General features: G+C 43.7%; 1 protein-coding gene across 1 annotated transcript in view; it reads left to right on the top strand.

The window, feature by feature from the left end:
- The first annotated feature begins 1,156 nt into the window (after positions 1–1,156).
- The window catches only part of LOC138669630 (polymeric immunoglobulin receptor-like), a 97,238-nt gene continuing 86,954 nt past the window's right edge, over positions 1,157–11,440 (top strand). The window contains exon 1 of the mRNA XM_069756277.1: positions 1,157–1,261. The gene's annotated coding sequence lies outside the window, so the exon portion shown is untranslated. The remainder of the gene's footprint in view (positions 1,262–11,440) is intronic.

Genomic DNA, 11,440 nt, shown 5'->3' with positions numbered 1-11,440 from the left:
CACCGTGACGACCCCAATACAGAGACTGAGGGGCCTGGTATCGAGAACCCGTGGCCCTGTGTCTGGGTGCGCTCCATATGTATGTTGTATGTATGTAGTATGTATGTAGTATGTATGTATGTTGCATGTATGTAGTATGTATGTACGTAGTATGTATGTAGTATGTATGTATGTAGGTAGTATGTATGTAGTATGTATGTATGTATGTATGTAGTATGTATGTAGTATTTTTTTACATTCAACACATTAGCCGGATGATGGGACTACTACTGTCCCATCATTGGCTAATGTGTCAATCACTGTCATTGTAGCAGGCATAGCCCGATGGGACTTGTAGTCCCATTGGACGATGCCTGCACACAGACCCCCGGCAGGCACGTACAGACCCCTAGCAGCCCGCACAGACCCCTGGCAGGCCGCACAGACCCCCGAGAGTCCCATTCAGACCCCTGGCAGGCCGCTCAGACACCCGGCAGGCCGCACAGACCCCCAGCAGGCCCGTACAGACCCCCGGCAGGCCCGCACAGACCCCGGCAGCCCGCACAGACCTCCGGCAGGCCCGTACAGACCCCCGGCAGCCCGCACAGACCCCCCACAGTCACGCACAGACCCCCCACAGTCACGCACAGACCCCGCCCGCACACACAGACACGCTGTCTCACGCACCACCCACACTCCATTATAGTGCATCATTGCACTATAGGAACTTCCGATTCCGGTATACGATATCTTAAAAGTATCAGAACTCAGTAGCGGAAATTCGATACAGCGAATATCGTCCGATACCCGATATTTGCAGAATCGGAATGCTCAACACTAGTCGTTACATCACTGCTGCAGTCTGTCTGAAGGTAATGGATAACATTTATCCCAGCCAATCTCTCACTGCTCTTTAACAGAAAACTAAGCCCAAACTAATCCTGGGACCCTTAGGATTTCTATTCCAAGTACTGGTGCAAATGGCCGTAGTTCTCCAATCTCAGCTACCATGGAGAGGAACAGCAAGACTAAATTATCTCAGTTGACCCACTTACATGCACAATGGAATTTATGCATAGTATCCTATAACATCTAATGTGTTGGGTGGAGGGCAGGAAGTATTGTTGTGACCTGTGAGTGGCATCAAGAAGGCGTACCTGGGCATACTTAAGAAAAGGACTTTCACTTCTCAGAACAGACAAGAAAGAGCACTGCATGGAAAAGAGATAGAAGAAGACTGATAATCACTTTCTTCTCTTGGAAAACAGAAAAAGTGTTTCTAGTAAGTAAAGATACAGCTCTGATGTGATTATTATATGTACTGCATAACTTTCTGTACTGTTATATGTCATTCTGTTTGCACTTGTCTTCACTGTATTCTCTTTTTCTCATGGCCATATGGCATCCTCATTACTCTAACACTCTGCTTAGTGGATTAACAGAAACTTTTCAATAAACTTTTATGGAATTATTTAAATCTGTGATAGGCATGGGGTGCAGCCATAGGGGCGCAAAGTTAAGAGTCCAACATAGTCTCATGTGCCAAAAAAAAAGACACGAGAGTCAAAAAATGGCACATTGAGGCCTCAGATATCTAATTTATTCTTCTCATGAGGTCTAAAAACATTTTTTGGAAAATGATGTATGTATTAAGTAATTTCATGTCAAAATTGGTAAATGCTCGACAGCTATTGGCTGTTACACAAGTCAAATATAAATCATAAATCAATATGCTTTATTAGTAAACAAGATAAAACATGTATAAAAATGGAGTCAAAGTAACGTCAATCCAATGGTACAGAAACCATACCACATGGACAGATATTTTGAATATCACTGAAATGCAGGAATCATGCGTCTCTCCAAACCTAAAAATAGCAAACAGCAATTCTAAAGTGCAAAAAATGCCATAATAGATGAAAACACTTGATCATTGCTGGTACTTATTGATCTGTGTTACAATCGGCAGTGCAGTTTAGCAGATGAACCTGCTGTTTCGCCAAGTGATTGTGCAGGGGAGCAGTTAAAAGGTGGTTCAGTGCTGCTGCGGTTTTCTGCTTTTTAACAATGGCTGCCTTCTGTGAACAAAGTCTTACAAGATTTGTAGCTGTATTTAATAAAGGGTATTAATTTATGAGTGATGCGATATGACACGACTGGCTTCTGGTGTTACGCTAGCTTTTAAATGCTTTATAGATATATGTTTACTATTCAGCTATTGAAACTCTTTCTGGCACCTTTATGTACTTTTACGCCATTGCACAGCATTTTCTCCAAATTTTACAATGATGGCCTATCTGTTATCAATATCTGATTGATGTGAGTGTAATACCTGACACATCTTCCGATCATGTGTTCCTAGCACCAGCGGTGGCTTGATGTTCTTACAGCTCCATAGTGACCATGGCCGGGGGCTGCATATACACCCTTGACTTTAATTAACAGGGGGCGCATGAGTACTATGCCGTTGACTGAGCCTGTGTGCACTGAGCGATGTAATATAGATTGCTCAATTTGCATAATTTACTTTGGTCTGCCAGCATAACCAAGCTATTAAACGACTGCCAATCAGTAAACGTTTGTCTATCGTCCGTTGTATCTTGCCGCCAGTCAGTACATGTAAATGGACCGTAAGTTTAAACAACGTATTTGATGGCTTTCTTTGTGGCAGTAAAAACATAACACTTTTTTATAAAGCCACACTCCCTTTCCAGACAAGTCACGGTAAACATCTAAAACACATAATAAATACGATGCAAGTCATGAAATACATTTCTACCTAATTACGCTAAAATTCTAGCGCACCTAGCTGGATACCAGGCTCGGCTAGAAATAGCTGTTGTCTGTACACTGAAGTGTTCCATGTGCTACAACACTGTGTTTTTATAATTTTGGAATAAAGCTTGTGAATTTTTACACACAGGTAACACATTTCCATTTATCTTCCATGCATAGCCCTTTTGCTTGTATTCATATGTGTACAACTTTCTAATGTTTGTTGCACTTGCTCATTACTGGTGTTGAGCGATACCTTCCGATACCCAGAAGTATCGGTATCGGATTATATCGGCCGATATCCAAAAAATATCGGATATCGTCGATACCGATAACCGATACCAATGCAAGTCAATGGGACACAAATATTGGAACATAAATAAGCCCTTTCTGTCCTTCTATATGCTGTTCTGGAGGGGGGAAGAGTGTATGCGGTGCATGGGCAGACACTGTGAGTGTCTGTGTGTGCAGGCGGGGTCTGTACGGGCCTGCCAGGGATCTGTACGTGCCTACTGGGGCTATGTGCGGGCCTCTATGCGGGCTGCCCAGGCTCTATGCAGGGCTGCGGGGGCTCTATGCGGCGTGCTGGGGATCTATGGGGGCTGCCCAAGCTCTATGCGGTGTGCTGGGGCTGTATGTGAACTGCCCGGGCTCTATGAGGCGTGCGGGGTCTGTATGTGTGTGCAGGCAACATCCCATCGGACGATGCCTGCTACACTGACAGTGATTGACACATTAGCCAAGGATGGGACAGTAGTAGTCCCATCATCCAGCTAATGTGTTGAATGAAAAAAAAAATACTCCATACATACTCCATACATACTACATACATATTACGTACATACTCCATACAGTACATACATATAGACATACAGTACATTAAACATAGAGTTCATACTCACCATTACTTGTCACTTTGTTCCCCGAAGCCAGTGTCAACCTGTCAAAAAGATTAAAATAACAAACAACCAATATACTCCCTGTCCGCAGTACTCCTTGTCCGCAGAAATCCACGAGTGTCCCACGACGATCTCCCGTGGAGAACAGCAGCAACAGCTGTTGCGACAGCTCTCCAGGGGCCCCAGAAACACAATGACGGTAGGAAGGTATTCCTCCGCCGCTGTAAAAAAATAGCCCCTAGTCTGACTTATGGCATTGCTGGGTGAGACATATTCCCACGCAGCAATTGCCATAAAGTAAGACTTTGAACTTTAGTAACCTCAGTGATGCACTGCAGGAGCTATTGTCTCCTGTCAGTGTGTCACTGAGGGTCCTAAAGAGCAGTGACATCACCAGATGTCACTGTTCTATAGGGGAGATCGTCGTGGGACACTCGTTATTAATTGGACTATAGTGGACAGGTAGTATACGGTTTATTATTTTACGTTTTTTGCAGGCGCTAAAGTATGGTAAGTATGGTTAAATGAAGAATATTAAAATACTTTTTTCCTAATGTGTGCGTGTTTTATTAACCCTTTCTTACTATTGGATTAATAATGGATAGGCGTCTTATTGACGCTTCTCCGTTATTAACCCGGCTTAATGTCACCTTACAATAGCAAGGTGACATTAACCCCTTATTACCCCATATCCCACCGCCACACAGGAGTGGGAAGAGAGGAGCTAAGTGCCGGAATTGCCGCATCTTACAGATGCGCCATTTCTGGGGCAGCTGCGGAATGGTATTTGTAGCCGGGGGGCCAATATCCATGGCTCCTCTCTAGGCTATGAATATCAGCCTGCAGCTGTCTGCGTAGCCTTTCTGGCTATAAAATATTGGGGGACCCCACGTCATTTTTTAGGGGGGTCCCCCTATTTTAATAGCCAGTAAAGGCTACACAGACAGAAATCTGAAGAATGGTACGGCATCACTCACCGGTCCAGTTGTAGTGCAAAAATCTTTATTCAAGCCATAAAAACGCCTTCACATAGACGGCTCGGGACAATGGAAGGAGGTGAGCAGGATGTGACAACGGCCGTTTCGCGCTTACGTCAGCTCTTCAACGAGACCCATTGAAGCGCTGACGTAAGCGCGAAATGGCCGTCGTCACATCCTGCTCACCTCCTTCCATTGTCCCGGGCCGTCTATGTGAAGGCGTTTTTATGGCTTGAATAAAGATTTTTGCACCACAACTAGACCGGTGAGTGTTGCCGTACCATTCTTCAGATTTCTTGCTGGTCGACACCTTTTCTCTGTACGAGCACCTCTACTGGGACGTCAGGCTTTTCATTGGAGGCATTGCTGTCAGCCTATTGATCTGATAGCAGCTGTGCGGTCAAACCTTTTTCTTGATTGTTTTGGACAAAGGCTACACAGACAGCTGCGGGCTGATATTCATAGCAGGCTACAAATATTGGCCCCCGGCCGTCGGCTTTCCCCCTCTGGCGCATAAAATTGCGCGGGAGCCCACGCCGTTTTTTTCCATTTTTTGTTTGTTTTTTAAAATTCAACGCTCATAAAGGCCTCTCTCACACTTGCGTCGGGACGGGTCCGTCGCTATGCTTCGGGCCGATGTACCGACGCACGTTGTGAAATTTGTGCACGACTTGGGCAGCGGATGCAGTTTTTCAATGCATCCGCTGCCCATTCTGAAGTCCGAGGAGGAGGGGGCAGAGTTTCTGTCACGCATGCGTGGTCGAAAATGGCAGATGCGACGGACAAAAAAACGTTCACTTGAACGTTTTTTCGTGCCGATGGTCTGTCAAAACACGACGGATCCGTTGCACGATGGACGCAACCGTGTGGCCATCCGTCACGATCTGTCGCTAATACAATTTTATGGGTAAAAAAACGAATCCTGCGAGCACATTTGCAGGATCTGTTTTTTCCACCGGTTCTGTTTTTTTTCCACCGAATCAGTTTTTTTCCGCCGGATACATTTTTTCCCGCCAGATCCGTTTTTTTCTCATAGAGTTGTATTAGCGTCGGATTTCGCCTGATGGACACACAAGTTTCATCCATTTTTTGCAGGATCCGTCAAAAAAGCTGTTTCCGCCGGACGGAAAACACATACAGAGGAACGGTTTTTCTGTCCGGCAAAAAAGCGCACAGCGATGCAGCAAAAAATGGATAAAACTGAGATGTAAAATGATGAATCCGGTCTCCGAATCCGTTTTTTCATGCATCTTTCCATTCAAATCATGAACATTTTCCATTTATTTATATATTTCCAAAAACTGCCTCAAAACTGTGCAAAAAACGGAACGAAAACTGCATCCAAAACAGCATCAAAAACCGCATCAAAAACAGCATCAAAAACTGCACCAAAAACTGCATCAAAAACCGCACCAAAAACCAGCACCAAAACCTGCACCAAAAACTGCACCAAAAACAGCATCAAAAACCACACCAAACACTGCATGTCGTGTTTTGGCGGACCGTCGGCACAAAAAAACGTTCAAGTGATTGGTTTTTTGTCCGTCGCATCCGCCATTTTCTACCGCGCATGCATGGCATAAACTCCGCCCCCTCCTCCCCGGACTTCAGAATGGGCAGCGGATGCGTTGAAAAACTGCATCCGCTGCCCATGTCGTGCACAAATTTCACAACGTGCATCGGTACGTCGTCCCGACGGATAGCGACGGACCCGTACCGATGCAAGTGTGAAAGAGACCTTTATGAGCGTTGAATTTGAAAAAAACAACAACAAAAAACAGAAAAAAACGGCGTGGGCTCCCACGCAATTTTCTGCACCAGAGGGGGAAAGCCGACGGCCGGGGGCCAATATTTGTAGCCTGTTATGAATATCAGCCCGCAGCTGTCTGCGCAGCCTTTACTGGCTATTAAAATAGGGGGACCCCCAAAAAATAATGTGGGGTCCCCCTATATTTTATAGCCAGAAAAAGGCTACGCAGACAGCTGCAGGCTGATATTCATAGCCTAGAGAGGGGCCATGGATATTGCTCCCCCCGGCTACAAATACCAGTCCGCAGCCACCCCAGAAATGGCGCATCTGTAAGATGCGACAATTCCGGCACTTAGCCCCTCTCTTCCCACTCCCATGTAGCGGTGGGTAATAAGGGGTTAATGTCACCTTGCTATTGTAAGGTGACATTAAGCCGGGTTGATAACGGAGAGGCGTCAATAAGACGCCTATCCATTATTAATCCAATAGTAAGAAAGGGTTAATAAAACATGCACACATTAGGAAAAAAGTATTTTAATATTCTTCATTTAACCATACTTACCATACTTCAGCGCCTGCAAAAAACGTAAAATAATAAACCGTATACTACCTGTCCGCCTCAGTCCAATAAATAACGAGTGTCCCACGACGATCTCCCCTATAGCACAGTGACATCGGGTGATGTCACTGCTCTATAGGACCCTCAGTGACACACTGACAGGAGACAATGGCTCCTGCAGTGCATTACTGAGGTTACTAAAGTTCAAAGTCTTACTTTATGGCAATTGCTGCGTGGGAAAATGTCTCACCCAGCAACGCCATAAGTCAGACTAGGGACTATTTTTTTACAGCGGCGGAGGAATACCTTCCTACCGTCATTGTGTTTCTGGAGCCCCTGGAGAGCAGTCGCATCATCTGATGCTGCTGCTCTCCACGGGAGATCGTCATGGGACACTCGTGGATTTCTGCGGACAGGGAGTATATTAGTTGTGTTTTTTTTTCATATTTTTGACAGGTTGACACTGGCTTCGAGGATCAAAATTACAAGTAATGGTGAGTATGTAATCTATTTTAATGTACTGTATGTCTATATGTATGTCATGTATGTAATGTATGAATGTACTGTATGTAGTATGTATGTATGTATGTAGTATGTATGTAGTATGTATGTATGTACAGTACAGACCAAAAGTTTGGACACACCTTCTCATTTTAAGATTTTTCTGTGTTCATTACTATGAAAATTGTACATTCACACTGAAGGCATCAAAACTATGAATTAACACATGTGGAATTATATACTTAACAAAAAAGTGTTAAACAACTGAAATTATGTCTTATATTCTAGGTTCTTCAAAGTAGCCACCTTTTGCTTTGATGACTGCTTTGCACACTCTTGGCATTCTCTTGATGAGCTTAAAGAAGTAGTCACCAGGAATGGTTTTCAATTCACAGGTGTGGCCCGTCAGGTTTAAGTGGGATTTCTTGCGTTATAAATGTGGTTGGGATCATCAGTTGTGTTGTGCAGAAGTCTGGTGGATACACAGCTGATAGTCTACTAAATAGAGTAGACTTTTGGAATTTGTATTATGGCAAGAAAAAAGCAGCTAAGTAAAGAAAACAAGTGGCCATCATTACTTTAAGAAATGAAGGTCAGTCAGTCCGAAAAAATTGCGCAAACTTTGAAAGTGTCTCCAAGTGCAGTGGCAAAAACCATCAAGCGCTACAAAGAAACTGGCTCACATGAGGACCGCCCCAGGAAAGGAAGACCAAGAGTCACCTCTGCTTCTGAGGATAAGTTTATCACCAGCCTCAGAAATTGCAGGTTAACAGCAGCTCAGATTAGAGCCCAGGTCAATGCCACACAGAGTTCTAGCAGTAGACACATCTCTACAACAACAGTTAAGAGGAGACTTTGTGCAGCAGGCCTTCATGGTAAAATAGCTGCTAGGAAACAACTGCTAAGGACAGGCAACAAGTAGAAGAGACTTTTTTGGGCTAAAGAACACAAGGAATGGACATTAGACCAGCGAAAATCTGTGCTTTGGTCTAATGAGTCCAAATTTGAGATCTTTGGTTCCAACCACCGTGTCTTTGTGCAATGCAGAAAAGGTGAACGGATGGACTCTACATGCTTGGTTCCCACCGGGAAGCATGGAGGAGAAGGTGTGATGGTGTGGGGGTGCTTTGCTGGTGACACTGTTGGGGATTTATTCAAAATTGAAGGCATACTGAACCAGCATGGCTACCACAGCATCTTGCAGCGGCATGCTATTCCATCCGGTTTGCGTTTAGTTAGACTATCATTTATTTTTCAACAGGACAATGACCCCAAACACACGTCCAGGCTGTGTAAGCGCGATTTGACCAAGAAGGAGAGTGATGGGGTGCTACGTCAAATGACTTGGCCTCCACAGTCACCATACCTGAACCCAATCGAGATGGTTCGGGGTGAGCTGTACGGCAGAGTGAAGGCAAAAGGGCGAACAAGTGCTAAGCATCTCTGGGAAATCCTTCAACATTGTTGGAAGACCATTCCCGGTGAGTACCTCTTGAAGCTCATCAAGAGAATGCCAAGAGTGTGCAAAGCAGTCATCAAAGCAAAAGGTGGCTCCTTTGAAGAACCTAGAATATAAGACATAATTTCAGTTGTTTAACACTTTTTGGTTAAGTATATAATTCCACATGTGTTAATTCATAGTTTTGATGCCTTCAGTGTGAATGTACAATTTTCATAGTCATGAAAATACAGAAAAATCTCAAAATGAGAAGGTGTGTCCAAATTTTGGTCTGTACTGTATGTAGTAGGTATATAGTATGTATGTAGTACGTATGTGGTATGTATATAGCATGTATGTAGCATGTATGTATGTATGTAGTATGTATGTAGTATGTATGTAGTATATATGTATGTATGTAGTATGTATGTATGCAGAATGTATGTAGTATGTATATAGTATGTATGTAGTATGTATGTTGTATGTATGTATGTATGTAGAATGTATGTAGTATGTTGTATGTATGTATGTAGTATGTATGTAGTATGTATGGAGTATGTACGGAGTATGTATGGAGTATGTATGTAGTATGTATGTATGTATGTATGTAGTATCGAGTATATATGGAGTAAGTATGGAGTATGTATGGAGTATTTTTTTTTCATTCAACACATTAGCCGGATGATGGGAATACTACTGTCCCATTATTGGCTAATGTGTCAATCACTGTCAGTGTAGCAGGCATCATCCGATGGGACTTATAGTCCCATCGGACGATGCCTGCACACACTCAGAGAGCCCCGACACACACGCACAGAGCCACGGCAGCCCGCACAGAGCCCCGCAGCCCGCACAGTGCCCCGGCACACACGCACAGAGCCCCGGCACACACGCACAGAGCCCAGGCACATAAGCACAGAGCCCTGGCACACACGCACAGAGCCCCACGGTCACGCACAGAGCCCCACGGTCACGCACAGACACTGCCCGCACACACACACATACAGTCTCCACCCACCGCCCACGCACCGCCCACACTTCATTATAGGGCATAATTGCATTATAGGAACTTCCGATTCCGGTATCTGATATCACAAAAGTATCGGATCTCGGTATCGGAATTCCGATACAGCGAATATCGGCGATACCTGATATTTGCAGTATCGGAATGCTCAACACTACTCATTACCCCTGTTCAATACTTCCTTCTTATGACCGGTGAATGGCAGTTGATGCAAGATCTGTCGCACAATATTCCATTGCAAATGCATGTAATAGTGTTTGACCTGACACACGGTATAATTTTTTCTGATTGGTAATAAATAGTGATGAGCGAGTGTACTCATTGCTCGGGTTTTCCAGAGCACACTCGGGTGACCTCCGAGTATTTGTAATTGCTTGGAGATTTAGTTTTCATCTCAGCAGCTGAATGATTTACAGCTACTAGCCAGGCTGAGTACATGTGAGAGTTGCCTGGCTGCTAGGGAATCCCCACATGTAATCAAGCAGGCTAGTAGCTGTAAATAATTCAGCTGCCGCGATGAAAACTAAATCTCCGAGCAGTCATAAATACTCGGAGGTCACCCGAGTGTGCTGGGGAAAACCCGAGCAATGAGTATACTCGCTCATCACAAGTAATAAATCATTTATATTTTATTTAGACCTGATTTTACACTACTCTCCCTATTTGTAGCAAGTGTCACTAGTCTTATGGCTGTTTTCAAATTACAATTTCAATTTAAGTATCGTGCCAAATGGAAAGTAGTTTGTACCTGATTTTTGTACCATAACATCTGGTTCCACTTTATGTAAACCTTTTTTTCTACAGAATATTATAGCAAAAATTTTTGACAGTGCCATTGTTACTACTTTTTACCCAAGCAATATACAACATGTAACATAGCACCGATCTAGTGATCAATTCTCTTTAATTGATAAAAATTCTGGCGGCTGGAACTATCACTAGCTGGGTCTTAGATGCTTATTCAGATGGATTTATTATTGAGATGAGTGAGGAACCGTATAAACCTTTATGCAATAAGATACCTTTAGTAGGGGTTACAAGCAGTCATTAATTTGTTGCCATTTAAGTGACAGATTATTATCTTTGTCTCTATTATTATATTTGTATATCATTACATTCTAATTAAAAAAATATAATTATGTAACTTAGTAACATAGTAACATAGTAACATAGTTAGTAAGGCCGAAAAAAGACATTTGTCCATCCAGTTCAGCCTATATTCCATCATAATAAATCCCCAGATCTACGTCTTTCTACAGAACCTAATAATTGTATGATACAATATTGTTCTGCTCCAGGAAGACATCCAGGCCTCTCTTGAACCCCTCGACTGAGTTCGCCATCACCACCTCCTCAGGCAAGCAATTCCAGATTCTCACTGCCCTAACAGTAAAGAATCCTCTTCTATGTTGGTGGAAAAACCTTCTCTCCTCCAGACGCAAAGAATGCCCCCTTGTGCCCGTCACCTTCCTTGGTATAAACAGATCCTCAGCGAGATATTTGTATTGCCCCCTTATATACTTATACATGGTTATTAG

Source organism: Ranitomeya imitator, chromosome 3 (assembly GCF_032444005.1).
Source record: "Ranitomeya imitator isolate aRanImi1 chromosome 3, aRanImi1.pri, whole genome shotgun sequence".
Lineage (NCBI taxonomy): Eukaryota > Metazoa > Chordata > Amphibia > Anura > Dendrobatidae > Ranitomeya > Ranitomeya imitator.
This window is presented reverse-complemented; position numbering and strand designations above follow the sequence as displayed.